Genomic DNA, 12,500 nt, shown 5'->3' with positions numbered 1-12,500 from the left:
ACAGTACAAAAGGACTTTCCCATATGTTGAAGTCTGACCACAAGCCCACGCATAACATTTTCCTACACTTCTTACTTCACCTAATAAGTCAACACCTTGTCCCCGCTGCGCCGCCTTGGCCTCGTTACATCCCAACCACATGCCACAGCTCCCATCTCCTTGACTGCTGCTGCGCCGTCTAATTAAAAAGTCGCATTTTTGCTGCTCACCGTGACAACGATACACTCTCCTTCAGGACCAGAGGTGGGTGGAGGAGCCAAAAATTGTACCCCTAGTCAGAGTTACTTTATGCCTGGTTCACACCAACGGCGCTTGCCGCGCTTTAAAGCGGCGAGCAAAGCGCCGTCATTTTTGTCAATTTTTCCACGAATATCCCGATCTCCGAAGTAATGTTATTAGAGATGTCCGATAATATCGGCCTGTTTTTTTTTTTTGTTTTGTTTTGTTTTTTTTGTTTTTTTTATTAAATCCACATAAAAAACACAAGATACACTTACAATTAGTGCACCAACCCAAAAAACCTCCCTCCCCCATTTACACTCATTCACACTCATTCACACAAAAGGGTTGTTTCTTTCTGTTATTAATATTCTGGTTCCTACATTATATATCAATATATATCAATACAGTCTGCAAGGGATACAGTCCGTAAGCACACATGATTGTGCGTGCTGCTGGTCCACTAATAGTACTAACCTTTAACAGTTAATTTTACTCATTTTCATTCATTACTAGTTTCTATGTAACTGTTTTTATATTGTTGTACTTTCTTTTTTATTCAAGAAAATGTTTTTAATTTATTTATCTTATTTTACTAATTTTTTAAAAAAGTACCTTATCTTCACCATACCTGGTTGTCCAAATTAGGCATAATACCGTATTTTCCGCACCATAAGCCGCACCTAAAAACCACAATTTTTGTCAAAAGCAGACAGTGCGGCTAATAACCCGGTGCGCCTTATATATGGATTAATATTCATATTTATTTTCATAAGGTTTAGGTCTCGCAACTACGGTAAACAGTCGCCATCTTTTTTCCCCGTAAAAGAGGAAGCGCTTCTTCTTCTACGGTAAGCAACCGCCCCCATAGAAGAGGAAGCGCTTCTTCTTCTACTGTAAGCAACCGCCAAGGTGAGCACCCGCCCCCGGAGAAGAAGAAGCTCGCGGATATTTCATTTCATTTGTTTTTCTGTAAAGACAACAAAATGTCTCCTACTAAGAGACACGCGTACAAGGTTCCACTGGCTTTTGATATTCATGTTAACCGCACTGTGGATACAACGGGAGCACGTACGGTGAATATTCGCACCACAGGGAATGAGAAGTCGTCCTACTGTGGTTGTAGCTTGCCATGCTAACGGCCAGAAACTTCCACCCACGGTGATATTCAAAAGGAAGACCTTGCCAAAAGAGAACTTTCCAGCCGGCGTCATCATAAAAGCTAACTCGAAGGGATGGATGGATGAAGAAAAGATGAGCGAGTGGTTGATAGACGTTTACGCGAAGACACCGGGTGACTTTTTTCACGCAGCGCCGTTCCTGTTGATCTACGACTGCATGCGCGTCCACATCACAGATGGTGTCAAAAAACAAGTGAAGCACACCGAAGAAGAATAATTCGAGGGATTTGTAGATGAGTAATAACTTCAGAAAGTGAGCTTTAAATGTTTATTTTGTGTGTTGTGTGACACTAACGTATGAGCAACGTTGAGTTATTGATGTTGCTATTGCTCTGCACTATTTTGAGTGTTACTATTTTTGTGATTGCACATTACATTTTGGGAGTGAACAGAGTTGTTAGAACGCTGGTTTGTAATATATTAATAAAGTTTGACTGACCTATCTGACTGTTTTGTTGACATTCCCTTTAGCGTAGCGTAGGTGCGGCTAATAGCACGGGGCGGCTAACAGGTAAACAAAGTTTTGAAATATGCCGTTCATTAAACGTGCGGCTAATAACACGGGGCGCCTTATGGTGCGGAAAATACGGTAATGTGTTAATTCCACGACTGCATATATCGGTTGATATCGGTATCGGTTGATATCGGTATCGGTAATTAAAGAGTTGGACAATATCGGAATATTGGATATCGGCAAAAAGCCATTATCGGACATCCCTAAATGTTATGCTTTGATACGCTCTGATACAAATTAGTTGCCGCTTTGTTACCGTTCCTCACAATTTGATGCCGCTTTGATACGCTTTAAATCACACTTTGATACGTTTTATTACGCTTTATTGAACTTTATTACGCTTTGATGCGATCCTGACGCTTTAAATCAGGCTCTGACACGATTATCAAGCTCTGTTGTGCATTGTTACAACAAAAATAAGAAAAAAATGTGAAAAACTCAGTATACTATTTTCCACACATTTTTTATATTCATTTATTTTTTCAATTTCTCTTTTTTTTTCCGTTATATTATGTTTTATATCTTCATTTCTTTTATTTCTTTGCCATCTTAATAAATATCTATCTTTCATTTCTTATGCTAGTTGACAATAATAAAAGGCATTTCTTTTAAACGTAACATATTCTCTTTATTATTAACATTTTCATACAGAAAAATGATAGACAGTAATGTCAAACTGCAACATCAAACAGCAGAAGTACAGAAACAATGATCATCGTATAAAAAAGGCAATGATGCAAAAGAGAATGGATTTGTAATCCTGTGTTGGTTTTACATAAAGTTTCAATGTCACTAGTCAATATCACAGTCACTTCCTATTGCGCTTTGAACCAAGATCTGTTAAGCTTTCCTACGCTTTGAGTCAAGCTTTGCTGAGCTTTGTCACGCTTTGTCACGCTTTGATACGCTCTCGGCGCTTTATTCCATTCTTGACAGAGCGCCAAATTTTTTTAAACCGTTTAAAAAAAATTTGCGATCTTGCCGCGAGTCCCGCTTCACTACAAGCTTTCCCACGATCCATTACGACCCTCACGCTTTAATCACGCTTTGTTACGCTTTAACGCCGCTTTGCATGCCGCTTTAAAGCGCCGTCAAAGCGCCGTTGGTGTGAACCTAGCATTAGAGCAGGGGGTGTTGAAAGGCAATTTTTTTAAAGCTACGCCGCACATTTTAAAAATATCAAAACAAAACAAAAAGACATTAAAAGAGCAAACAGGTGCAATGTAATGAGTAAATGTTGCAATATTGACATTAATATGAAAACTGTCATTGCTCCAAAAACATTAAACACGTTTAATTGACGGTAAGATCTGAAGCTGGTCTAGAAATGTAAGCAATGAAAGTAAAAATAACATATTGACGGTTAAAGGCCTACTGAAATGAATTTTTTTTATTTAAACGGGAATAGCAGATCCATTCTATGTGTCATACTTTATCATTTCGCGATATTGCCATATTTTTGCTGAAAGGATTTAGTAGAGAAAATCGACGATAAAGTTCGCAACTTTTGCTCGCTGATAAAAAAAGCCTTGCCTGTACCGGAAGTAGCGTGACGCCACAGGAGGTAATATTCCTCACAATTTTCCATTGTTTACAATGGAGCGAGAGAGATTCGGAGCGACAAAGCGACGATTACCCCATTAATTTGAGCGAGGATGAAAGATTCGTGGATGAGGAACGTGAGAGTGGAGGACTAGAGTGCAGTGCAGGACGTATCTTTTTTCGCTCTGACCGTAACTTAGGTACAAGCTGGCTCATTGGATTCCACACTCTCTCCTTTTTCTATTGTGGATCACGGATTTGTATTTTAAACCACCTCGGATACTATATCCTCTTGAAAATGAGAGTCGAGCACGCGAAATGGACATTTAAAGTGACTTTTATCTCCACGACAATACATCGGTGACACACTTAGCTACTGAGCTAACGTGATAGCATCGTTCTCAAATGACAAACATAAGATCATTGTCTCCCAAGGCGTTATTGGTTAATGAGGTCATTAGAGACAACAATCTTAACGTCATTGGTCTTAGCGAAACCTGGCTCAAACCGGACGAATTTTTTGCGCTCAATGAGGCATCTCCTCCTAACTATACGAATGCGCATGTTGCCCGCCCTCTTAAAAGGGGAGGGGGTGTCGCACTAATATACAATGAAAATTTCAACCTTACCCCTAACCTAAATAATAAATATAAATCGTTTGAGGTGCTTACTATGAGGTCTGTCACACCGCTACCTCTCGACCTGGCTGTTATCTACCGCCCCCCTGGGCCCTATTCGGACTTTATCAGTGAATTCTCAGAGTTCGTTGCTGATCTAGTGACGCACGCCGACAATATAATCATAATGGGGGACTTTAATATCCATATGAATACCCCATCGGACCCTCAGTGCGTGGCGCTCCAAACCATAATTGATAGCTGTGGTCTTACACAAATAATACATGAACCCACGCATCGCAACGGTAATACAATAGATCTAGTGCTCGTCAGGGGTGTCACCACCTCCAAAGTTATGATACTTCCATATACTAAAGTAATGTCCGATCATTACCTTATAAAATTTGAAGTTTTGACTCTTTGTCAACAAGCTAATAATAATAATAACTGCTATAGCGGCCGCAACATTAATGCTGCCACAACGATGACTCTTGCTGACCTACTGCCTTCGGTAATGGCACCATTCCCAAATTATGTCGGCTCTATTGATAACCTCACTAACAACTTTGACGATGCCTTGCGCGAAATTATTGATAGTATAGCACCGCTAAAGCAAAAAAGGGCCCCTAAAAGGCGCACCCCATGGTTTACAGAAGAAATTAGAGCTCATAAATTATCATGTAGAAAACTGGAACGCAAATGGCGCGCGACTAAACTTGAGGTTTTCCATCAAGCATGGAGTGATAGTTTAATAACTTATAAACGCATGCTTACCTTAGCTAAAGCTAAATACTACTCAAATCTCATCCGCCTCAACAAAAACGATCCTAAATTTCTGTTTAGTACAGTAGCATCGCTAACCCAACAAGGGACTCCTCCCAGTAGCTCCACCCACTCGGCAGATGATTTTATGAATTTCTTTAATAAGAAAATTGAACTCATTAGAAAGGAGATTAAAGACAACGCATCCCAGCTACAACTGGGCTCTATTAACACAAATACGACTGTATATACGACGGACACTGCCCTCCAAAATAGTCTCTCTATTTTTGATGAAATAACATTAGAGGAATTATTACAGCGTGTAAGTGGGATAAAACAAACAACATGTTTACTTGACCCACTTCCTGGGAAACTTATCAAGGAACTGTTTGTATTATTAGGTCCATCAGTGTTAAATATTATAAACTTATCACTTTCCTCCGGCACTGTTCCCCTAGCATTCAAAAAAGCGGTTATTCATCCTCTGCTCAAAAGACCTAACCTCGATCCTGACCTCATGGTAAACTACCGACCGGTCTCCCACCTTCCGTTTATTTCCAAAATTCTCGAAAAAACTGTTGCACAGCAGCTAAATGAACACTTAGTGACTAACAATCTCTGTGAACCTTTTCAATCCGGTTTCAGGGCAAATCACTCTACGGAGACAGCCCTCGCAAAAATGACTAATGATCTATTGCTAACGATGGATTCTGATGCGTCATCTATGTTGCTGCTTCTTGATCTTAGCGCCGCTTTCGATACCGTCGATCATAATATTTTATTAGAGCGTATCAAAACACGTATTGGTATGTCAGACTTAGCCTTGTCTTGGTTTAACTCTTATCTTACTGACAGGATGCAGTGCGTCTCCCATAACAATGTGACCTCGGACTATGTCAAGGTAACGTGCGGAGTTCCCCAGGGTTCGGTTCTTGGCCCTGCACTCTTTAGTATTTACATGCTGCCGCTGGGTGACATCATACGCAAGTACGGTGTTAGCTTTCACTGTTATGCTGATGACACTCAACTCTACATGCCCCTAAAGCTGACCAACACGCCGGACTGTAGTCAGCTGGAGGCGTGTCTTAATGAAATTAAACAATGGATGTCCGCTAACTTTTTGCAACTCAACGCTAAGAAAACGGAAATGCTGATTATCGGTCCTGCTAGACACCAACATCTATTTAATAATACCACCTTAACATTTGACAACCAAACAATTAAACAAGGAGACTCGGTAAAGAATCTGGGTATTATCTTCGACCCAACTCTCTCGTTTGAGTCACACATTAAGAGTGTTACTAAAACGGCCTTCTTTCATCTCCGTAATATCGCTAAAATTCGTTCCATCTTGTCCACTAGCGACGCTGAGATCATTATTCATGCGTTCGTTACGTCTCGTCTCGATTACTGTAACGTATTATTTTCGGGCCTCCCTATGTCTAGCATTAAAAGATTACAGTTGGTACAAAATGCGGCTGCAAGGCTTTTGACAAAAACAAGAAAGTTTGATCATATTACGCCTATACTGGCTCACTTGCACTGGCTTCCTGTGCACTTAAGATGCGACTTTAAGGTTTTACTACTTACGTATAAAATATTACACGGTTTAGCTCCAGCCTATCTCGCCGATTGTATTGTACCATATGTCCCGACAAGAAATCTGCGTTCAAAGAACTCCGGCTTATTAGTGATTCCCAGAGCCAAAAAAAAGTCTGCGGGCTATAGAGCGTTTTCTATTCGGGCTCCAGTACTCTGGAATGCCCTCCCGGTAACAGTTAGAGATGCTACCTCAGTAGAAGCATTTAAGTCCCATCTTAAAACTCATTTGTATAATCTAGCCTTTAAATAGACCCCCCCCTTTTTTAGACCAGTTGATCTGCCGTTTCTTTTCTTCTCTCCTCTTCTCCCCTGTCCCTTGCGAGGGGGAGTTGCATAGGTCCGGTGGCCATGGATGAAGTGCTGGCTGTCCAGAGCCGGTACCCCGGGTGGACCACTAGCCTGTGCATCGGTTGGGGACATCTCTGCGCTGCTGACCCGTCTCCGCTCGGGATGGTTTCCTGTTGGCCCCGCTGTGGACTGGACTCCCGCTGATGTGTTGGATCCACTGTGGACTGGACTTTCACAATGTTATGTCAGACCCACTCGACATCCGTTGCTTTCGGTCTCCCCTAGAGGGGGGGGGTTACCCACATATGCGGTCCTCTCCAAGGTTTCTCATAGTCATTCACCGACGTCCCACTGGGGTGAGTTTTTCCTTGCCCGTATGTGGGCTCTGTACCGAGGATGTCGTTGTGGCTTGTACAGCCCTTTGAGACACTTGTGATTTAGGGCTATATAAATAAACATTGATTGATTGATGAAGATAGAAACAAAATAAATAAACCCCTGACTGGAAGGATAGACAGAAGATCAACAATACTATTAAACCATGTACATGTAACTACACGGTTAAAAATTCTCAGCCTGGTAAGGCTTAACAATGCTGTTGCTAACGATGCTAAGGCTAATATAGCAACTTAGCAACCGGACCTCACAGAACTATGATAAAAACATTAGCGCTCCACCTACGCCAGCCAGCCCTCATCTGCCCATCAACAGCCGTGCTCACCTGCGTTCCAGCGATCGACGGCGCGACGAAGGACTTCATCCGTGGGTTTGGCGGCAAGCATCGGCTAGGCGTAGTAAGTAGTCCTTGTTGTGTTGCTGTAAGTATTGTACTTAGCCGCTAATACACCAACCGATCCCACCTACAACATTCTTATTTGCAGCCTCCATTGTTCATTAAACAAATTGCAAAAGATTCACCAACACAGATGTCCAGAATACTGTGGAATTTTGTCGAAGAGGTTTTTGTATCGGGTCCGATGGGGTCCAACCACTTCCGTGGATTTTGTGACGTCACGCGCATAAATCATATCCAAAGGAGTTTTTCAACCGGAAGTGTGGCGGGAATTTTAAAATGTCACTTTATAAGTTAACCCGGCTGTATTGGCATGTGTTTCAATGTTAAGATTTCATCATTGATATATAAACTATCAGACTGCGTGGTCGCTAGTAGTGGCTTTCAGTAGAGCTTTAAAGGTTTTGCAGATACCGCGGTATTTCGGTTTCAAAGTCTTCAATCAACATACTTGCCAACCCTCCCGAATTTTCCGGGAGACTTCTCAATTTCAGTGCCTCTCCCGAAAATCTCCCGGGACAACCATTCTCCCGAATTTCTCCCGATTTAAGGACAGCCTGTCGTCACGTCCGCTTTTCCTTCATATAAACAGCGTGCCGGCCCAGTCACGTTATATAACATCTACGGCTTTTGGAGAGTGCACAACTGCACACACAACAAGAAGGAGACGAAGCAGAAGAACGAAGAAGAGGCAGTCACGGTGACGACTAACCCTAAACTCACTCCTTTCCTGCAAATGAAATGTCACAGATGCTGCCCATTCCTATACTCCTTCAAAGGCTGTGCTACTGGCTGCAAAGCATTGCACTTTCAAATACAACAATGAGTAAAGGAGTGTTATATGTGTGTATATGTGTAAATAAATGAACACTGAAATTCAAGTATTTCTTTTATTTATTTATATATATAATAAAATATATATATATATATATATATATATATATATATATATATATATATATATATATATATAGCTATATATATATATATATATATAGCTAGAATTCACTAAAAGTCAAGTATTTCTTATATATATATATATATATATATATAAAATAAATACTTGACTTTTAGTGAATTCTAGCTATATATATATATATATATATATATATATATATATATATATATATATATATATATATATATATATATATATATATAAAGTAAACAAATAAATAAGTAAATAAAGCTTTATAAAAAAAAATTTTTTTTAAAAGGCCTCTGCGCATGCACATAGCATAGATTTTTTTGTAATCGATTTTAATCGATTAGTTGTTGCAGCCCTAATATGTATACATATATATAAATAAAATAAATACTTGACTTTTAGTGAATTCTAGCTATATATATATATAGCTAGAATTCACTAAAAGTCAAGTATTTATTTTATTTATATATATATATATATATATATATATATATATATATATATATATATATATATATATATATATATATATATATATATATATATATATATATATATATATATATATATATATATATATATATTAGGGCTGCAACAACTAATCGATTAAATCGATTAAAATCGATTACAAAAAAATCTATGCTATGTGCATGCGCAGAGGCCTTTTTAAAAAAAAATTTTTTATAAAGCTTTATTTATAAACTGCAACATGTACAAACAGCTGAGAAACAATAATCAAAATAAGTATGGTGCCAGTATGCTGTTTTTTTCCAATAAAATACTGGAAAGGATAGAAATGTAGTTTGTCTCTTTTATCCGATTATTAATCGATTAATCTAAGTAATAATCGACAGATTAATAGATTATCAAATTAATCGTTAGTTGCAGCCCTAATATATATATATATATATCAGTGTTTCCCATAAACTGCCAAGATACCTGTGGCGGTGGGGGCGTGGCTATGGGTGTGGTCACCATGACAGAGTAATTTGCATAATTTACTACAATGATAGGATTTTCTCTAAAAAGGCTCAAAAAATGTATACTTACTAATTAATAATAACAGTTTTGTTTTAAACGTCCATCCATCCATCCATCCATCCATTTTACAATATAATTACAACACTTTATGTACATATTTATATACAGATTTGAACAATAAGTTAATTAATGAAATATATTTATTAATTGTGGTTCTTACAAAAAATATAACTTATAAAATATAAAAGCTCAAATGTCTCTTAAAGCTCTGCCCCTTTAATTAGTGCATACTAAATAATTTAACTTTAGCCTACTACTACAACCATATTATTTACCAGCAACATAAAGTGAAACAGAGGCAGAGGTGTCCTGCCACAGTCAGTAACAAATAAACAGAAAACAGTAGTGGTCAAATACAAATAAGGCAACAAGTATCCTACACTTCTCTTTTGTAAAGTAAATCTGAACAGCCTATATGGGCATCTACATCAACTATATGATTTGCTTGAAAAGCTGGACAGGACAAAAAAATAAAAAATAAATAAATACATTTTTTATTTGTGGCGGACGTAATTCTTTCGTGGCGGGTCGCCACAAATAAATGAATGTGTGGGGAAACACTGGATACTGATACCAATATTGCTATTCATCGGTACTCTTATCTGTAGTATACGTAATTGGTGTAAATACAAATTTGAGGTGGTACACCAGCAACATCATGCAACATCCTACAGCAGGAAAGTCTTTTATCAACACCTGTTTTTTTTAAGTTTGCATTGCTTCATCATTGCTTCCTTATTTGTGATTATTCCAAGACGATTATCCCATCCTGTGTCTTTTTTTATGCGTAGCTGCTGAAGTGAACGTGACAGCGTGTCATAATTACGACGGTTAGCTGTATGAAAACAAAAAAACAAAACAATAGCCTTATCATTTGTCCAGAACGGACCGACTCAGTTAGGAACCGGTACCAGAAAATACCGGTACTCGGAAGTATAATTCTTGTCGGCTCCGTTTGATTGGTCAAATGGAGTTACGGGTCACAAATGCTTGCATTGGATTGGTCAAACAGAGTCATGTGACAGAAGAACAAGCCAAATGAATGGGCCTTTGCCAGCAGTAATCTATAGGTTATAATAATAATAATAATAATGGATTGGATTTATATAGCGCTTTTCTAGACACTCAAAGTGCTGCACAGAGAAGTGAGAACCCATCATTCATTCACTCCACATTCACACCTAGTGGTGGTAAGCTACACTTGTAGCCACAGCTGCTCTTATCAATAAATCCAATGATGATATAAATAATTGTCGCTCTACTTAGTTACTACTTCAGGGTTTCCCGCAGCGCTTTGTTGTTAAGGCGGCCGCCTTAACAACAAAGAGCCACCGCCTAAACTAAAGTCTTAACAAGCTGCTCAGCTTAGTTCTGCGTTTGTCCCTGTGCGGTGTGTGTGTGTGTGTTATGGACAGCAAAGCCCTGTCTGTCTGAGAGAAAGACAAGCATTATTGACCTACAGTTAACAACTAAGTTATTTCACTTTACCTGTTTCTGTGTTGATTGAGCTGTGTTGAAGCAGCAAAAAAGGACATTATGTTAAATGAAGAGTTTCTGTCTCTGATAGTTGATATAATAATGTAAGTGCACCATAAAGCCTACATGAACTCCATGGTGTTCAGGGATGAATAGTCTCTCCTATTGCTATTGTACTATTTTTTTCAGCTATAGTTACATTAATCATTGGTAATGTAGCAGCTTAGTTTTGAATGGCAGGGTCCCTGCTATCACATGTTGATAAAAAAATAACATTTACATAATAAAAATCAACTACAGGCTTCCCAAATGCTGTAATAAATTAAGCAGGAGTTGAACATATGTCAGCATGTGGCCCCAATTTTAACTCTTTTTTTCAAACGCTTATTGCAAACGCTTACTTACAGTAAGTCATTAATTTGACTTTGTAAGTCATTATTTTGACTTAGTAAGGCATTATTTTGTCATTATTTTGACTTAGTAAGGCATTATTTTGTCATTATTTTGACTTAGTAAATTACTAAGTCATAATAATGACGTACTTAGTATCTCAGGTAACTAGGACTGTTTTGTTTTCACTTTACGGAAAAAATATTGAGATATACACTACCGTTCAAAAGTTTGGGGTCACATTGAATGTCCTTATTTTTGAAGGAAAATCACTGTACTTTTCAATGAAGATAACTTTAAACTAGTCTTAACTTTAAAGAAATACACTCTATACATTGCTAATGTGGTAAATGACTATTCTAGCTGCAAATGTCTGGTTTTTGGTGCAATATCTACATAGGTGTATAGAGGCCCATTTCCAGCAACTATCACTCCAGTGTTCTAATTAGGGCCGCAACTAACGATTAATTTGATAATCGATTAATCTGTCGATTATTACTTCGATTAATCGATTGATAATCGGATACAAGAGACAAACTACATTTCTATCCTTTCCAGTATTTTATTGAAAAAAACAGCATACTGGCACCATACTTATTTTGATTATTGTTTCTCAGCTGTTTGTACATGTTGCAGTTTATAAATAAAGGTTTATTTAAAAAAAAAAAAAAAAAAATAGTTTTTTTTGTTTTTTTTAAAAAGCCTCTGCGCATGCGCATAGCATAGATCCAACGAATCGATGACTAAATTAATCGGCAACTATTTTTATAATCGATTTTAATCGATTTAATCGATTAGTTGTTGCAGCCCTAGTTCTAATGGTACAATGTGTTTGCTCATTGGCTCAGAAGGCTAATTGATTAGAAAACCCTTGTGCAATCATGTTCACACATCTGAAAACACTTTAGCTCGTTACAGAAGCTACAAAACTGACCTTCCTTTGAGCAGATTGAGTTTCTGGAGCATCACATCTGTGGGGTCAATTCAACGCTCAAAATGGCCAGAAAAAGAGAACTTTCATCTGAAACTCGACAGTCTATTCTTGTTCTTAGAAATGAAGGCTATTCCACAAAATTGTTTGGGTGACCCCAAACTTTTGAACGGTAGTGTATATCGTAGATCGCCATTCAGTGGAGCGGAAAACACA

At 38.2% G+C, this 12,500-nt stretch overlaps 1 protein-coding gene across 2 annotated transcripts in view; it reads right to left on the bottom strand.

Moving 5' to 3' along the window:
- LOC133658648 (protocadherin-16-like) overlaps window positions 1-12,500 on the bottom strand; it is a 269,409-nt gene that overhangs the window by 221,899 nt on the left and 35,010 nt on the right. The gene's annotated exons all lie outside the window — the stretch shown is intronic.

Source organism: Entelurus aequoreus, linkage group LG10, assembly GCF_033978785.1.
Source record: "Entelurus aequoreus isolate RoL-2023_Sb linkage group LG10, RoL_Eaeq_v1.1, whole genome shotgun sequence".
Taxonomy (NCBI): Eukaryota; Metazoa; Chordata; class Actinopteri; order Syngnathiformes; family Syngnathidae; genus Entelurus; species Entelurus aequoreus.
Note: the sequence above shows the minus strand (reverse complement) of the source record. Positions and strands in the feature narration are given on the sequence as shown.